Source organism: Canis lupus, chromosome 20, assembly GCF_048164855.1.
Source record: "Canis lupus baileyi chromosome 20, mCanLup2.hap1, whole genome shotgun sequence".
Classification (NCBI taxonomy): domain Eukaryota; kingdom Metazoa; phylum Chordata; class Mammalia; order Carnivora; family Canidae; genus Canis; species Canis lupus.
This window is the reverse complement of record NC_132857.1, coordinates 48,542,779-48,562,084: the sequence shown is the minus strand read 5'-3', so window position 1 is coordinate 48,562,084 and position 19,306 is coordinate 48,542,779. Positions and strand designations below refer to the sequence as shown.

General features: G+C 35.4%; 1 protein-coding gene and 1 pseudogene across 1 annotated transcript in view; one reads left to right on the top strand and one right to left on the bottom strand.

The window, feature by feature from the left end:
* The window catches only part of LRP1B (LDL receptor related protein 1B), a 1,825,680-nt gene that overhangs the window by 987,801 nt on the left and 818,573 nt on the right, over positions 1-19,306 (top strand). The gene's annotated exons all lie outside the window — the stretch shown is intronic.
* Positions 34-19,306, bottom strand: part of LOC140611570 (large ribosomal subunit protein eL8-like) — a 40,340-nt pseudogene continuing 21,067 nt past the window's right edge.

Genomic DNA, 19,306 nt, shown 5'->3' with positions numbered 1-19,306 from the left:
TATTTATTTAACCAGATGAACTTTATTTTTTTTTTAAAGAGGACTTTTTAATACATTTATGTACAGAAAATTCAATAGCACACACTTAGCCTGTTTGGTGACCAGTTGTTTAAATTTTCCCTTTCCAGCTGGGCAATGTGAGCCACTGACTCTGGACCTGGGATGTTACCTCCCTGGTGACGATGAATCTCATCATATTTGTCATTGCAGTTGGTCTTGATAGCTTCTACCAGCTAGCCGGACCTCTTTTGTCTTCCAGGTTAAAGTGTAAAGGTGACAGTAGTACAAATCTTCCTGTGGACCAGGTGCCCCAGACTGGCTTTCTCATTGATAATGCAATAGGAAACCCCCATTTTAAGATACAGGGCAGGCAAGAAGACAACCAGCTCGATAGGATCCATATTATCATGTGCAATCACTACCAGATGAACCTTCCTGTCTTCCACTAAGGAGGTAACAATATTAACCCCAGTTCAAAAGACAGGTGCCCTCTAAGTGAGGACATGCCCTTTGCCATCAGCTTTTTTCTCAGCCTTGGCCAACATCTCTGTTTCTTCTCTTGCTTTGTGTCCGGTCTGTATTTGTGGGCTAGCTTGAACAGTAGAGTAGCTCTTTGGCAGTCCAGAACCTGAGTGAACTGGTTAATCATGGGAGGCACTTGTAGATGTTTCTAGAGAATAGCCTTTTGCTGAGGCAGCCTGATGTAGTGGGCCATTTGACAAAGCATGTGAGGTTGCTTTTGGACTGAATGTCATCTCCAGTGCCAAAATTCTTGGGCCTTTTCTCAAACAAGGGATTGACCACCTTCTTGGCCTCCTACTCTTTGTCAACACCAGGGGCCAGGGCCACCTTATTCCCCTTAGCCTTCTTCCCTTTGGGCAACTTCAATGGCCAGAGGAGAAAGAAAGCAATGATGCAAACTTCAGGATCAGTTTTTCCCCTTTTAAAAAACTTTTTTTTTTCCTGTTATTGTATAGTAAATTTTCTGTTTATTATTTGTATGTTGGAAGGATACTAGTTTTAGTAGATTAACTTTGGGCCTGCTTACTTTATTGAATTATCTTCTTATTTTTAGAAGTTTTTAGTTGATTCTCTTGGGTTGTCTAGAAATAAAATAAAACTGAAAATAATTATACCTTATAGATTTATATCTGGTGTTATGCCTATTTTTTGTTCTCTTTTTAAGTTGCATTAGCTTTTATCCCAGAAAAAATATTAAATAACAATAATGGTGGTAGATATCTTTTATCTTTAATGTGATACTTCCATTGTAAAGGTATGAGTATAGGCCTCATTGTAAGTTTTAATATCTAGCTTTATAGGTTCTTCCACAGCAAACATTTCAAAAGATCTTTATAATTTCCTAGTTATCTATTTGTCATTCTGAACTTTAAAAAAAAAATAGTCTTCAATCAAATCCATTTGCTGATCTTTTTTGGAATTGCATTAAATATGTTTGTTAATTTGTGAGACATTTCACTTTATGACAATAAAACATTTTTTTCTTCCCATGATTGTTTCCCCATTGATTCAGGAATTATTTCAAGCTATTGAATGAAACTGTGGGATTTGTGTATGTGTATGTATTTGTGGCTTGCTTTGTTTTTCACCTATTCTTTCTTACAGTTGAGGTGCCATTGTGTTTGAGATATTCTACTTTTCATTTCCATTTCTGATTATTTTAATTTGTAGGTAAAGTATAGACCTTGTAAATTTAGCACATTCTCAGGCATCTGAGATAACATTTTGTTATTTTAAATAACATTGGTATTTTTGTGGTGATAACAGGCATCCTTGTTTAATTACTGATTTTAATAGAAGTTGGTTTTGTTCATCAATAGATAATGTTGGCTATAATGCTTTGTTAAAGCATCTTTATTATGTTTAGATAGATTGCTTGTAGTCCTGTTTTGCTTCATAGTTTTTCCCCTCAAATAACTGCTCTGTATGGGCAATGAATACAGCAAGTAACAATTTCTTGCCTTATGGACTTTATATTCTGAAAGGAGAGGATGCAGATAATGATAATCATGGTTATGATGATAATAATAGTAACACCCACAGAACAATAACAGCATCAGCAGCAACAAAAACATTAATTATGTAATATGAAAGAAAGTGATGATTGTTACAGGAAAAATAATTTTGTATGGGGGATGGGGTGCTTAAAGGTGTGTTTAAAGTAGGCTTAAGTGGGGCCCTCAATGACAAAGTGATCTCTGAGTTAAGAACTGAAGGAAAAGAAGAAGCTAGCAATGCAGCTATCAAGAACATTCAAAACAGAGAAGTAAATCTCTGGTTCTAAAACCAGAAGAAACTTGGCATGTTTGAGAAACAGCATGGGAGAACAGTATGGCTAAAGCTGAGTAAAGAGAGAGAGAAAAGAATGAGATCAGAAACATAAATTTTTAGGGGCCAGATTATGTAGAGCCTGAAGGGAATGACATCAAAAAAGAAATGAATGAGAGGAGGGAAACTGTTGACAATAAATTTAAATAATTATTTGTGAACTGTTGCCATAATAGGGAAGGAGCAGAAAGGGGAGAAATAAAGTGGGAGCTGGGGAAAAAAAATGGAATAGAAAACTTATTTTTTAAGGTGAATAAATAGCAGTCCATCTACACATCGATAGGAAAAATCCTGTGAAGGGCGATGATTTAATAATACAGGCAAGAATTAGAAGTCCTGCTGGAGCAATGTCTGAAAGCAGATGGGAAGATAGGGGTCCTTGTGCACAATGGAAGAGTTGTACATAGTTCAAGCATGATAACACAAGAGGAAAGTATGTGAATACAGACACAGGTAGATGGATGAGTAGATCTGGTGGTGGTGGAAATTTACTTCTAATTGCTTCTATTGCTTTATAAAATAGGAAGCTAGGAGCAAGTATAGGAAATAAAGCAACAGAGGTTTCAGACAGGGGTATCAACTAGAAATCTAAGGTAGTATATCTCAAATTATCTGTGGTGAAGGACTAGATTCTTTTTGTTTGTTTTTATTTCTAAAACATGGTGGAATACTTTTGAAAATTACAATAGAATTATTCAAAAAATCAAAGTGTAAATAAGCATAAAATACAAATCCAATTTAAAAATATTCATAATACATAAAATTACTATGTCAAATTGTAACCAAACCAATGTGGGTTCACTCCTTGGTGATTCAGAAACTGCTCTAGGTTGAGTTGTCACACAAAGAAAATTTTATTTGCAGCAAATAAGATCACAGGGAATAGCTTCTGAAGCCATGACTCCCAGAGAAAATGAATCCTTTTATCTAAGGTTTGGAAGAATATTTAGATAGGGAAGCCTTGTCCTTGTATGTAGAGGTAGAGATAAGGTCATGCATGTGCCTTAAGGAAACATGTCTATAATGAGGTAAAGGAACTCATCGGTCATTCTAGAGGTCACTCCATGGTCCTTTTTATGCAGGCACCCGTCAAAGATTAAGCTCAAACTTGTTTGAGTGGCTTGGGCTGGCTGAAGGGCTGTCAAAGCAGTTGCCATCACTCAAGGGGCTAGAGGTGGTTTGCTTTTCATCTGTCTGAGTTGAGAGATAAACTAGAAAGAACAGCTTAAGGAAGATGTGGGACAAAGATGAGTACAAGGAGGTGGACAGTAAAGGCAGGTCTTGGGGTCTAGCTGATGACAAAATTGCTATAAAATATCCCAAATGTTTTCTTTTAACTCTGTTACATATATTGTAGGCTGGTAGTAAATATGTCATAGACTGTCCAGAAGCTAAGGACCATGTTTTGAATGGCACTGATGCATAAGAGTAGGTGACAGTAAACCAAAGAAATATAATTACTGTGATTCCTGAGATTATGATCATAATTGTAAAATTAGACTATTAGGAAGAAAAAATATTTTCCTTCTACCTTTCTAGATGTTTGCCTGGGGCTCTGTATCAAAAGACTGATTAATAAGAGAAAACAGAAGCTTATTAACATATATACATATGAGAGGAACTCAGGGATGGGTAACTGAGAGTTGGTTAAAATTTGGGCTTATATAGCATTTTAGCAACAGAACAATGCAATTTTAGAGAAGCCATAAGACAAAAAGGAAAAAGACCTTGAATCTCAGAGGTAGTGTACTGAGGGAAGGTAAATATATGGTAACTAATGCAAGATAAGAGCTAGTTAGTAAAGTTTGTTATGTGCAGTCCTCTGGTGCTGTCTCTCCCAGGCTGATAAAAGCCTAAAGTTTCCTGTGATTAAATTTTGTCCTTCCTAGTAGAGCGGGGAAGGCAGACATCTTTGCAAATTTATCTCCTTGTTCTAAGCAAACAGGGGCAAGGCAGGGAACTTTCCTTGTATCTGTTTCTTCTTAATAGCCTTCAGCTCAAAATAATCCTTATGCCAGAGTGGCATAATTTAGAGTGGCATATTTTGCTAGCCTATACTATTTAGCATGATTTTGGGGGTGTTCCTTTTTCTTCCAGCCATATTTACCTGTGTGGGTGGGTACAGGTACAGAGTTGCAGCACTGTTGAAGCACAAATGGATACAGAAGTTGAAGGTGTATTCAGTGGAGTAAATAAATGATTGGGCATAGGATTTAAACTGGTTATAAAAGGAAGAAAGGGCATAGGAGAGGTAAGGGCAGACAGTTGAAAATGGATTAACGATCTAAAGGGTTGAAGGCTTGTGGGGTAAATTACTAAGGTTAATGAGCTGGAAGGGTGAGAGATTGTGTTCATAGAATGGGATACTGGAAATCGAAAGTATAGAGATTACATATTTTGGGAATGGCAAGTTTGGACTATAATCATGAGAGTGGCTGGTTGAGGTATGGGGAAGAACATGATCATTTGAGGAGAAAAGGTCAAGAATCCAACAGACTTGTCTACAGTATTGGAAAAATCATCTTCATATGTGCTAAAATCATGAAGAATTAATCAGGAATTATTTTGGAGAAGGAGTAAGGAAGGAATAAGAAATTTCAAGGATATTCCTGAACCAAGTCAGAGTTGTGATGAGGATAATGGTGCCATCAGAGGATCAAAGGGTGGACACTTTTAAGGGATGGAGATGGGAAAATTATCCAGAAATTGCAGTGAGCTTCAAAACCTCCAGACTCAAATAGTAAAGGGGGAAGAAGGATATGGATAGAAAACAGCTATCAACTGAAGAAGCTCAGGGGAAACTGTGTCCTTGAGTGAAAACCAGGTTGCAGGCAGAATAAAAATGCTGAAAGGAATGTTAGGAGGTTCAAAATACAAAGAATTTATTGATGACAGACATTCCATTTTAAAGGCTCAATAGAAGGTTTTCCTGGGTTCAGATAGGGCCAGAAAAATGCTATGGGCACATTGTTGGCTTAGATTCTAGTTTGTGAGACTTGAGCTTCTTGTAGCTACCTGACCTAAACGGTGGTGTAGAGAACAGATAGAGATCAGATCTATATATGCATCAGTATTAAACAGCTCCACTTTTCTGTTTTTCCCTCCATGTACATGGAATGGGGTTCTCTTGTTTATTAGGTATATCCTTTTTTGACATATTTATTTATTTGACAGAAAGAGAGCACAAACAGGGGGAACATCAGGCAGAGGGAAAGGGAGAAGCAGGCTACTTACTGAGCAAGGTGCCAGACGTGGAGCTCCATGTGGGGCTGGATCTCAGGTCCCTGGAATCATGACCTGAGCCAACAGATGCTTAACCAATTGAGCCACCCAGGTGCCCCATTAGTTATATCCTATGATCTGGACACAATATCAGGGCAGGACACAGTATCCCTGGGTTGTTACACTGCAGCCAGTTCATCGTTAGAACTCATCAGGAAAGATAGTGTTCCCCCGTTGTGCAAAGACAAGTCAGTGGAGGAAGTCATAGATATGTATAGGCACCATTCTGGCTGTAGGAATAAAAGAATGTCCACAAAAGGGAGAGAGAAACCAAGAACAAAATGATGACTAGAATATAAGCCATGAGTTTTGAAGTGCACTTCCTTACTTCTCCTTCTGTGTTCATTTTCCATCTTAGAATATTTTGACATTCTAGAACAACCTGCCCATGCATAGACTCATGTCTCCTTTTAACCATCTATGCACTTCTGTAACTGTGCCTATGCCCTACCCTCAATATATAACATTTTCAAAGAAGAGGGAGGAAAAATGAGCCATGACTCTTTTAGATTCTGGACAGGTGTTGCTTCCATCCTGCTGCTTTGAAGGGGTCAATATAGCAAATTTGTTTATAACACAATTGTTCGGGTATTTATTTTCATTCCTTTCTTAACTTTAAACTAATTCCATTTTACCCAAAGAAGATTATTGTCCAGGGCATTCAACTGTTTTTCATGCTTTCTCATTCTCCAGATACTTTGATTTAAACATTATTCTTTCATTGCTATTTAATTCCTTAAAAAAATAATTTCCCTTTTTCCTTTCCATATCCTTAACTTTGGTATTTTCCCAAGCACCTAGATAGTGATCAAGACAAATATATTTTGATTTTCCAGTGCATTAGATTTACAGTCTGGAAAGGGGAAAGTGAAAGATTAGTGGTCCCCAAAGCAGGTATTGCTGATTTTGTAATCTTACTGTATATATGTATACAAGCCCTCATGCCCACCCTTCTGAAGATATTTATAGCAATAAAATATGCATAGAAACATCGTGGGTCCTTTCCCTATATATTAAATTAGCAAAGCTGTTTCTAAATGTCCTGAAACATATGGAAAAGTGTCACTCAATAAAAGGTTGAATGGGATCATTTTGTACATTTTAATTGGTACTTTCAGGTATTTTTTTCCTGTCTGTTTCATTTGCTCCTTTACCTCTTCAATCATGTAATAAGGTTTCTTCATCCCAGTCTGAACAATGTGAAAATTAGGTATATTGGGGACATTAGGTAAGCTAAAAAGGGATAGAAATAGGTGAACGCTATCACAAAGTAGGCTTTAAGACAACAAAAAGGACGACCTTGGAACTATAAAGCTGGGTATAAAAATGAGAGGAAAGCGGAATATCACAGAATAGCTCCACAAAGAGAAATTAACAGGACTAGATACCTCAAAAGACAGAGAAATACTATATTCTACCTTATATTTGTTTGAGCTTCTTAAAAGGATTCTATTATACCTTAGGTGGGCGGTATATCATTTTAGTTTCTACAAATTTATGAAAACAAACAAATAAACCACAAAGAAGCTGAGTGAGATAATGTGGTACAAGTTCCCAGTTAACTGTTAGACTTTGTAGAATTGTCCTGGGATTTCGTATACCTGAAGGGAGAGGAGGAAGAGAAGCTGCAGGCTGTTATATATCAGTGACCTTAGGAATCAAACCTACCAGAACAATGCATACACATTTCTTTTTTTTTTTTTTAATTTTTTATTTATTTATGATAGTCACAGAGAGAGAGAGAGAGAGAGACAGAGACACAGGCAGAGGGAGAATCAGGCTCCATGCACCGGGAGCCCGACGTGGGATTCGATCCCGGGTCTCCAGGATCGTGCCCTGGGCCAAAGGCAGGCACCAAACCACTGCGCCACCCAGGGATCCCCTGCATACACATTTCTTTCTTTTTTTTTTTTTTTAATTTTTTTTTTATTTATTTATGATAGTCACAGAGAGAGAGAGAGAGAGAGAGGCAGAGACACAGGCAGAAGGAGAAGCAGGCTCCATGCACCGGGAGCCCGACGTGGGATTCGATCCCGGGTCTCCAGGATCGCGCCCTAGGCCGAAGGCAGGCGCCAAACCGCTGCGCCACCTAGGGATCCCTGCATACACATTTCTAAATTTGGTGAGATCACCAAGCTATATTTTATTTCACTGACAATTTTAGCTCTTTCTTTGCTACTACATCCTATTTATGCTTTCCTTTTATATGAAAATGAAATTTCAAAATGAATTTTATTTTGTTTCTAAAAAGTCAGACTTTAAATGGGAAAATAAATTAATGAATGTGCTTTATTTGCTTTCTCTCTCTATCCCTCTGTCCTTCTGTTCCTTCGTCCCTCCCTTCCTTTCCTCCTCTCCTCCTCCCTTTTTTATTTTCTCTCCTCCAGTTATTTTCTGCTTTATATATATATATATATATATATATATATATATATTTGTCTTTTCTTTCTTAAAAGAGCTAAGAATTTATACTTTTGGAACTAATCTCAACTGAGACATGCCACAATAGCTTGCCAAATATCTAGGAAATGCATCTATTTCCTTCTTAAATTTTTCTCCTCTATTATACCAAATAGGAAAATGTAGGGACCCTGGGTGGACTGCCCCAAAATGTGCCACATTGACATAAAGACTGTTTCAAGTTAAAAGTGATTAAAAAAAAAAAAAAAAAACCCTGGAGGATGCAAGAAAGGTTCTCTGCCTCGCCCATAATTGCCTAAATTTATACTAGAAAGGAGAGCCAGCAACATGAAGAGACATATTAACAGAAGCCCCTTTACCAAAGGAACTCATCTAAATAATAGAATATTCTTATTTTTCTAAACATCTCCTTTCCCCTTCTTGCTAATGAGTTTTCTTCTCTTTGTATCCTCAGGTTTCTCTCCAACTCCTTAGCTCAGATAAATTGGATATTGTCTCATTGTCTTTAGAAATTCTTGTCTGTGTGGATTATGCCCCTCAGCCCCACCCCCCACCCCGTGATTATGCTTATTAAATTTATTTTCTCCTATTAATCTGTCTCATGTCAATTTGATTCTTAGTCCAGCTAGAGGGACCATAGGACAGAGGAAGGTCTTCCTCCCCAATGAAAGTATTTAAGAAGTGACTAGAGAAGAGCAAAATCAGTTTAGTAAAGCGAAATTAGAAAATTGTGAGGAAAAAGTAGTTAGTTTCCAATCTCCAAAATATGTGACAATTGGAAGTATACAAGTAAACTATTGGTTTGGAAGATGTTTTAATTGGCTAATGAAGCTATTATTTCTTGGAAAGAAGGTAGTTTTGAGGGTTAGTTATTATATTTAGACAGAAGGATGCTAATTCAATACCTCACAAACAAAATATGACTGGAAATTTGATCATTATATCTTGTAATTTTTTGTATCAGAGAATTTATTTAGAGAGAATAAAAGTTAATAACTCATAGAACATAGTTTTAAAAAAGGTATGTATATATAAGAAAAGCATTTTGAATATCTGTTATTAATCTAAGTAGAAACCAGATACAGAGATAAGCATTTGAAATAGTTAAGGAAGCTATCAGTTATATATGCATATTTAACATTTCTCACTTTAAAAGACCAAAATTAGCACTTTAAAAGTTACTAAAGATGGGGTGCCTGAGTAGCTTAGTCAGTTAAGCATTTGCCTTAGGCTCAGGTTATGATCCCAGAGTCCTGGGATCCAGTCCCACAGCAGACTCCCTGCTCAGCGAGGAGCCTGCTTCTCTCTCTCCCTCTGCCCCTGCCGCAGCTTGTGCTCATTCTCTCTCACAAAAATAAATAAATAAAATATAAAATCTTAAAAAAAAAGTTACTCAAGAAAACATAATCACCATCTGGTGGAAAAGCAAAGAAATTGTTATTTTAAGGGATTTATTTTCTTTGGGTGTACTTTAATCGTAAGTCATTAAGTGATATACCTCTACCTTTTTGAGGCAGAGGTTTAGATATGATGATGTTATAAATCCTTCAGATATGGTCTACTATGATATCTTTGAAATATCCAATTTGTAACAGGATTTATAGATTGCTTTTAAACAAGTTTTTTTAAGATTTATTTATTTATTTGAGAAACAGAGAGAGAGTGAGAGAGAGACAGTGCAGGGGGTAGAGGCAGAGGGACAGGAAGAGAGAGTCTTAAACAGACTATGCCGAGCTCAGAGCCTGCCTCCAGGCTCACCCTGGGACTCCCCACAGGGCTCAATCTCAGGACCCTGACATCAAGACTCTCAGATCACAGCCTGGGCTGAAACCAAGAACCTAATGCTTAGCCTACTGTGCCACCCAGGTGCACCTAAACAAGCATAGTTTAACATTCCCCATGGATTATTACTTTTAGTCTGACAATAACTCCGTAAGTTTTACTCTTCATTTTTCCATGTCTCAGATGAAGAAACTGAGATTTACAAAGATTTAATACCTTGCCAATATCTCATTGCTGATAAACAGCATTATTGGATTTGATTCCAAACCAACTCTGTCTCTTTCAAGGGCTGGTGCTCTCTAAAACATATAAATTGCTTAACTCAGAAGCTTACCCTTAAAAAGTCCCAATAAAGCAATTAACATCATGTTTTCATTTTTGTTAAAAGCTATGAGGTCAAAATTCCAGTGTACAATCATGGTGGACTCCATAATGTGAAGTTAATTGAAGGGCATCTTAATTAATATCTGATGTTTTCTGATTATAACTACTTGTTCTGAAGCCCTGTCTGGATTCTCAGAGCTTAGCCTAGACTAATGAAGCAGAATGAGTAAAGTAAAATAAAACAATTATTTTCTATCTGAAGAAGGAGTTGCCTTGGTTTCACATTTCCTTCATTTCAGATCCAAGAGCAAAATGATGAGCCCACTTTAGAATCATAAACTTATAAAAATTTGGAGTTAAAAGTAAAAACACCAGAAATATTCTAGATAATTATGACAATTTATGCCAGTTTTTATCTCATTACTTAATTTGTACCAGATTGCTATTTAGAGTTTATAAGCTATATCACAAAAAAATTTCCATTTGATATAATTATAATATATAGTATCTAAGGTAGGAAATGTTGAGTTGAAATATTGCCCTTTGTGTATGTTAGAAATGGTTAAATATGGTCGATTTCATATGTTTCAAGGGAAATATGATACCTGTTTAGAGTGAACTCAGGCATAAAGAAAAACATAAAATGATCTAGGTGAGTAGTATAGAGCCATCAAATTCACTTTAAAAAGGAATAGTCATATCCCCAAAGCCTTTTCCATTAGATTCTCAAAACAGAAAAAAATAAAGTAAAATCTACTTCCTTCACTGATGGTTTGATTATCAAGAAGCCAGTGTTTGGTAAAAACTACTTTAATCCATGTATTGATTTCTTTAAAATTTTCAGTTGTGGAATCTATTGGTCTTCAGAGAGTCCAACCCCTGTTTTTCTAGAAAGTCTGCTAATCTATAGAGAGCTACAGTAAGTGAAAGATGCCAGTGTTTCAGCATAGTTCTAAATAATTGAGTATTTCCTCCCTGCTTTTGTTGTTGTTGTTGTTGTTGTTTTACATAAGTAACCTATCCCCCCTCTCTATGAAAAGTATTTCCTGGTGATCATGTTCCATAATACAAACTTACAACTATTATGGATCATCAGTCTAATAGATATCCATTTGCTTTTTGAAATTAATATGTAAGACCCTCCTCAGGCCAGGACTATACAGTATTCATCTCAGTAGGCCCTGCTCTGTAAGCAGAGTTCTTTATACATAGTAGACATTTAATGGCTTTCTGGTATTAAACTGCATTGAAAGAAATAATGAAAGGTCTCTTGGGTTTAACATTGAAGGGTGTTCTTGGTCTTTAATATCTTAGCAGGATATGCATAAATTACTTCTGATTTATTGCTTTAGAGTTCTGCAGGACGATGTACTTTTCCTGTGCAATTAAAGTACTTTATGCAGTAATCTTAAGACTATGATGGAGTACATTCATGGGTATGGCATATTTGACTCAGTCGTTTGGGAAGAAGATGAAATAATCTCCCAAATGCTAATGTGAAGCTACACTCTGTTCTATCACTTTATAAAGAGAGTATGTCTACCATCTTATTTTTAATTGAAAATTCCTAGAATATTTAACAACTGTTTTGAGAGATTATGCATAGAGACCACTAAATAAAATGTATAGAAAGACTCTGTAGGGAGAGAATCTGTTAGAGGGATTTGGAAAAGCCCTCAGGCCTGCCTTTTTCTTTTTCAATTTAGAGGGCCTGGTTTCTCTTTTACAACAAATGAGTGAAAGAACTTTCAGATGATTTTAACAGTTCACAAATGTGTTGCCTGGTTTTGACAAGGGCTTCTATAATATCTCAAAACTATGTTAAAGATGGAGCATTTAGCAACCCAGGAAGACAATGACTATAAAACACAAAATTAACTCATCAAGTTACTGTAATTTTCTCTCCCTTTGTCTCCAGCTGATTAGTGCAAATTAACTGCCTGAGCAGTTAGCATGCAATATGGAAATCTTTGATATCTACTGAGAAGGCAGGCATTTTTTTTTAATCTACATCTATGTAAAATTCCAGAATTCCCTATAGAGATTGTCTACTGTGATTATTAATATTGCTTTCAACTTTAAGAATATGTTTTATGTTTGTTTTTTGAGTTTTGAAATTTCTAATATTGGGTCATGTTGGTGGCTAAGTGGTTGGCCTGCCTTTGGTTTGGGTTGTGATGGGGGAGGGAGGTACTGATATCAAGTCTGGCATTGGGCTCCCTGCAGGGAGCCTGCTTCTCCCTCTGCCTATGTCTCTGCCTCTTTCTCTGTGTCTCTCATGAATAAGTAAAATCTTTAAAAAAAAAGAAAAATTTTAACCTTAATTTATTAAAACAGATTTATAATCTTTACAAATTCCTATGTAGGAATTACGCACACACACAATTAAAATAAAAAGAGAGAGAAGAGAAAAGAAAATGAGATGTGTAATTATCTCATCCCTTACATGAAGGTAATAAACATCTCGCTGGATTATTGTAAGAGTGAAAATTCAATAACATATTTTAAAAATTTAGAACATAGTCTGATCCACACTGTTTTTAACGTGAGTTTTAAAATTATTTTCATTAAGCACATAGAATTAGATTAATAAAATATGCTACTTATTTCAGTCTCTTCACTCTCAGAGAAGGAAATATTTAGGAAATTTCTTTTAGTAACATTCCATATAGTCCTAGAGAGAGCTTAATAAACATGTGAATTGCTATTCCAAAAAAGTCAGCTCTTGACTAGCTATTTGAAAAAGATGTATTATGTTAACAAGGTGGTTAAAAAGGGCATCAGTTATGGAAAAGAAAAAAGTCATATACTTGTTCAGAAGTCAACTGATTTTTGGTGGAGTGAATCTAGAAGAGATAATAGTTATTTGGTTGTGGTATATGATTATCAAAACTACCTAAAACTAAAAATCAGGAGGGTATTTTGTCTCCTTTAGCTATGGAATAGTTAGCAGATCTTTCAGGGAGAAAAATATTTACTACAAACTGCATTCAGTATATTTGAATCCTCCAATCTTTAAATTTTATTTCTGAATTAAAATATTAAAGTATTCTTATTGATAGAATATTCCCATTGATTAATCACTACATAGTAATTAATGCGTTCATTTAGAAGAACGTTTTAATCAAGGATCACCAGGTTCTGGACTTTTGTGTAGGGAGTTGGCACTAAACAAGGAACAGTCTAGTTCCTTCACTCAAGTAAGTTAATGTAGAATGGAAGGCATACAAAAGGATGAATTTTATGAATGATACATTCAAGAAAAGTCTGAATTTATTTTTGTAATTCAAACCAGAACCTTATTTTTGCTTTAGAACAGACAACCAAATTCTCATTTACAGACAAGTAACATATCCCAAGAACATGTCCCATGCCAGGAACTGACCCATTGGCTCTGTGTTTCTCATACTTGTCTGAAGTGAGGAACTTGATTTAAAAAGATACTCTCATGGCACTATTTAACCTATTTTGGCTTATTGGCTTATTATCTTCAGAGCTGACCTAGGAATCCATATGTATATATTGGACAAGAACCTAGGCACTTCATTATAATTTAGTTAATTCAAGAAAGACTAGTATATTTTAGAAACTAGTCATTTGTTTAGCTATTTATGTTTTTGTTTATTATTTAGGTTTTGTTTATTTGGTGGAGTGGCATAGCAAGTTAATTATTTCAGTTTAATTCATCTTCAAAGCCAACACCTTGAATTTGTAAGACTGACATCTATAGAAATCCAATACTCCCATTGTTTGAAATAAGCCTATTTCACCCTTATTTGGGACCCTACTATGGTACTGTTTTTCAATTTTATTCTTTGAACTATTTTTTCTCCTAATACTCAGATGTTTGAAATGTGTTCACATGTTCAATACTTAACTGTAAAGTTAGGAATTACTATATAACTGGGCAATGAAAGCAGGAAGGTAGTCTACTATGCGTTAGTCTCATAATAAAATCAAACCATGATATTTTTAAGCATTCCAATTTTTCTGTGATTCTTTTCTTACTCTCTTTCCTTTTTCCCATTCTCTATTAAATTGCTTCAAGTTAAAACTACTTACCATCTGTCCTTTAGTATCTGATACAGTTTGATTTAAAAATATTTTTAAAAGATACATTACAAGTGTTTTAAAACAAACCCCACTAGAAGTAACATGAAACACAAAGAACTAGAGATGCCTGGGTGGCTCAGTGGTTGAGCGGCTGCCTTCAGCTCAGGGCTTGGCCCCACATCTGGCTCCCTGCGAGGATGCTGCTTCTCCCTCTGCCTAGGTGTCTGCCTTCCCTCTTTGTCTCTCATGAGTAAATAAATAAAAATCTTAAAAAAAAAACAAAAAGAAAGAAACACAAAGAACTAACTCCAAGAGCAATGGCATTAAAATTCAAGCACATGTAAAATCTGTTCACTTGGAATTATTAAAAAAAAGAAAAAAAAGTGAAGTAAACAAATATGTATTTCTTATTCTACAGGGACCATGTTATCATTCCATTCTTAAAATAGATGAAATTACATTAATTATATTGATGTGGAGATAGGAAAGGGTCAATAATAAATGAAAATGTACTACAGTCATTCCTAGGTTTGCTTGTTATCCTAAGTAATAATCTAAAAAAAGGATCAAGTAAAAATTTAATAAAATCTGTTAGAAGTATGAAACAGAGACATAAACATGAATGGACAGCTTAATATTATGTATAAGCCAACAAGTGTATGTAAGTGATCAAAGAATAGCAACACGAGTTACAGAATTGAAAATGGGCCACCTCATAAAATATGCAATCAAAGGAAAATCAGAATGGATGATCAATGCATGGTAAGAACAGGGAAATAGCTGAGTGTATATATAGTATTTAATTGCCATTCTTATTTGGGCAAAGTGATTTTTGTTGAGGTGGGATATTAGAAAGGGCTCTGAATTTATGATCTAAAAAATTATTGTTATGGACTTATTTCTGTTCCTTCCTATACTACCTTGAGGAAATCACATAAATTTTCCAAGCCTCAATTTACTCTACTGTAAAAGTGAAGATTATACTAATTTACATGCTACTTTCTAAGGAGCCCTGGGATTTGGTAGAAGTTCTTCAGGAGCTGTGAGGGATATGGTGGACCTATGGAATTATTAATTAAAACTGGGGGAAAAAAAACTGGGGGGCCTAAGCATGTAATACGTAACTGGAAAAACCTTATCTAAAGATTAAACTAAAGATGAGAATTATATTCCAATTAGAAGGAGCATAAAAACGATTATCTGGATAATTCAACTTCCACATCATATTTTACTGAATTGCCTAGATATGTTAACAGAAATTATTTAAAAGATGAAATATTGACTATTAGCTTCAATTCATTGTGAATATAAGAACTAATTTTAATTCAATTTCCATAAATTAATGTGATAAATTTATATAATGTTCTATATATAAACATATACCTCTATAGGATATCCACATTTTGAAATGAAAATGATAAATTTTCCTCTTCAGAATTGTCACTATTTTAATATGCTAATGGTAAATTACTGTAATGGGACAGAAGTATATGAATGTGACACACACAATTATTTTGTTTTAGGAATAAAAATGTGATCATCACATTTAACATCACATTGTCAAAATAAACATATTGTTATTTACAGAACTAGTTCTGAAACTTATGTTTCTTAGGAAAAAAGAAAATTCTCCATTATCGTCATTTAGAATAAAAATGCATTTTGATTTGTTAGTACCCAATTACAGTAATGCAGGCAAAACATGGAGAGCACATACAGATTCAATTAGTCATTTTCTTTTAGAATGTTATTTCAGAATGTAAGAGAGTAGTTGATCATCCTATATAATTAGGTTTTATTAAAACCCATAAAAATTCTGTTTCTCCCAAACACCTTAATGAAAGTAATATCCTCCCAAATGACCCCTAGGCCTCCAGTTTTCTCCTTCCTGAACCCATTCCCAGTCCTTCCTTCACACTTCGGCTAGAGGTCATCCTAGAACTCTTGCAACCAGGTAAATCTTGCTACTAAAATCTTCAGTTGCTATTCCATTGCTTAGATAAAATACTAATGATTAATATGGTTATTTTCAGCTTTTCACAAGTTGATCCAACCTATTGCTATTGACTGAATTTGTGTGTCCCCTCAAAATTCAAACTATCAGCCCTCTACCACACCCTACCTCTGCCTTTCAGAATTCTATTTATCATATATCAGTCTAAGTACTCTATGTCCAACTACTCTGTGAAGCCTTTCTTCTTTGTATTCTTGGAGTAGGATATGCCTCTACCAAAATATTTTTCATAGCTGAGTATATCTGTGTGATACCTTGAAACAATTGTCAACAGCTGCTAAATAATTGAGGACTGTTACCCATATTTTGTGGTTATCCTTAATGGTCAGCTCAGTCCTTAGACCAATCATTCCCCTCATTTGCTTCATGATACTTGTTATTTTATACTTGTATTTGAATTTCTTTCTTTTCAGACACTAAACATGTTGAGGGTAGAAAGGTCAGTAGAATACTTCAACTAGGAGTATTGCATCTATTATACAACTACTAGTATTGCATCTAGTAATGCATCTATTAATAGAGAATGAATAGGACTGAAAATCCAAATTTGTCTCGTGACTTTCACAAACCTTTCCACCATACTTCAAGGGCCAGCCTGTGACACATGCTACCTATTTGACTATCTACTCTTGTTTCTTGATTTATATTCTGTTCCTTGCCCAGTACCCTGGTAAAATGTCTGCTAGATCATAGCATTTCTCTTCAATGAACTTGCCAATGGCTTCACCTATCTCTCAAAGTAAACACAAAATCTTCTGAATAGCTAAAGTTCTCATATAAGCCTTATATAATCCTGCCTTTCTTTACCTCTCTGACCTCACGACCCATATGTAGCTCTCCCTTTCTTCATACCACTCCATAGTTCCCATAGTCATGTTGCTGCCCCCAAATATGAAGTGTACATATGTACCTAAGGCTTTAGGTAGCATAGGTCTGGAGTGCTCCTCGCTGGGAGATAGGGATGTTGCCCCATTTCCTGAGTATTTATTTCTCGGTAGGGTCTCCCCTGCCTATGTAATTCAAAACTAAATCCCTCTCCTGGTGTTCTTCAACTCATTTTATGCTATATATTTCTTCACAGCATTATCAACATATAAGAGTATAAATATTTTACTTACTTAATGATTCTATCTACTCTACTAGAATTTAAGCACTAAAGGAGTAGGGTATTTTGTTTTGCTTTGTTTTGTTTTCTTTGTGTTCACTGCTGTATATTCAGCTCCTACAACAATACCTGCCCCTATAAGTAGCTATTTAAAAAAAAATTTTTTTTGGTGACAAAATGAATATTTCTAATTTTAACATTATTGTAGGATTAACTGATAGATTATATTAATTCACTTGCTGAAAATATATGATGAAGTAAATGTCAAAAACTGAAACGTTTTAGGTGTCAAGAGACAGAATTGCGGTGTCCTTAAGGAGATCGGAAGAGTTCTTATAATTTAATAGGCCTTTTTTGGTTGCAAATACCTGACTTTCATGCAAAGGCTACTAGTATTTACAGTCTTAATTATATGGTATAAAGAGAAGTTCCTTGTAAATTATAGCCTCTGGAATGTACAAAATGGCACCTTGCCTGAAGTGAAAAGAAAAAGAATTAATTAAAATAAAAATAAAAGGAAAAAGAATTATAATAAAACGTGATGTTAATGGTGCTGTCGATGGTTTCTTTATTAAAGAAAGAAAAGTTTTCAAGACCTCCTTATGATGGTTTGGTAGATGGAACTAGGGATGCAAAGATTCATAGCATCTAGGTTCTATTGTCTGCCTTTCAGAGTCATTGTCTATTGGGAGACACAGACTTAAAACAATAGCTATTAAATAAGAGCTTCAGGAGATAGGTCTAACTATATCTTAGAAGTCAGTCAAACTTCCTAGAGGCAGTAATCTGAGCTGAATTTTGAATAATGAGTAGGAATTGGGAGGGAAGACAAAAAGAGGGAATGTTTTAGGAAAAAAAGAATATGAATTATTATAGAAGATAGAACAGTATGTCGGGAAATTGAAGTAGATTGGCCTTACCACAATCTTGGATGTGGGCTAAGGACTAGGGTAAAAAATCTTGACAGATCATAAGGGAAGGCCATCTTTCAACAAGGAATAAGCAAGGTTTTAGTACATATCCCTTACTAGACACATATCGTAGTGGAGGAAAATGTTTTGCTCAATTCCTTAGGGTTCTTTCCTGGGTTTGAAAACTAAACTGACAAAGGCAAATCAACAGGGGAAAAACATACAGATTTAATTATATTTTAACATGTACATGGGAGCCTTCAAAAGAAAGTGAAGAGTCAAAGAAGTGACCAGAACAGAAAGCTTTTATACCTTTTTTTTTTTCTTTTATGCCTTTTGTATGAAGAATCAATTTATTATTTGAGGCATTAGAAAGAAGGATTTAGGGTTGGGGTAATAAATGGTGAAGAAGAAACTAGAAACATAATGATTGAACAGATTTCTCAGCCCCAAATTACCCATCTGTGAATATTATTCTTTCCCCTGGTAAACAGAGAGTCTCTTTCACTTTAGGAGTTTTAGTGATCTATTCCAGGGAAGACAGGTGAGGGGGCTGTTAAATAATAAAAATTCAACTGAGAAAATATGAAGATCTAGTTGCCTTTATTCAATAAATCATGAATTGTGCAGCCTCTCATCTGGTGCTTGAAGGAGCTCAGATAAGGAAAGACTTGGCAAGGCAGGATAAAGAAGTCATAAACAAACAAAAAAGGATTATTATGGGCAAGGTGATCTCCCGGAGGGGACAAAAGTATTTTCTTTTTTTTTTTTTTTCTTTTTAAGATTTTATTTATTTATTCGTGACAGACAGAGAAAGAGAGAGAGAGACAGAGGCAGAGACACAGGCAGAGGGAGAAGCAGGCTCCATGCAGGGAGCTCAACGTGGGACTTGATCCCTGGTCTCCAGGATCATGCCCTGGGCTGAAGTCAGGCGCTAAACCACTGAGCCATCGGGGCTGCCCCAAAAGTATTTTCTTAGGTGAATTATTTTACCAGCACTGACCAGAAAATGCCAAACTGAGTGGTTAAGGATACATTCCGGAGGAAGGTTGAAACTGTAATAGT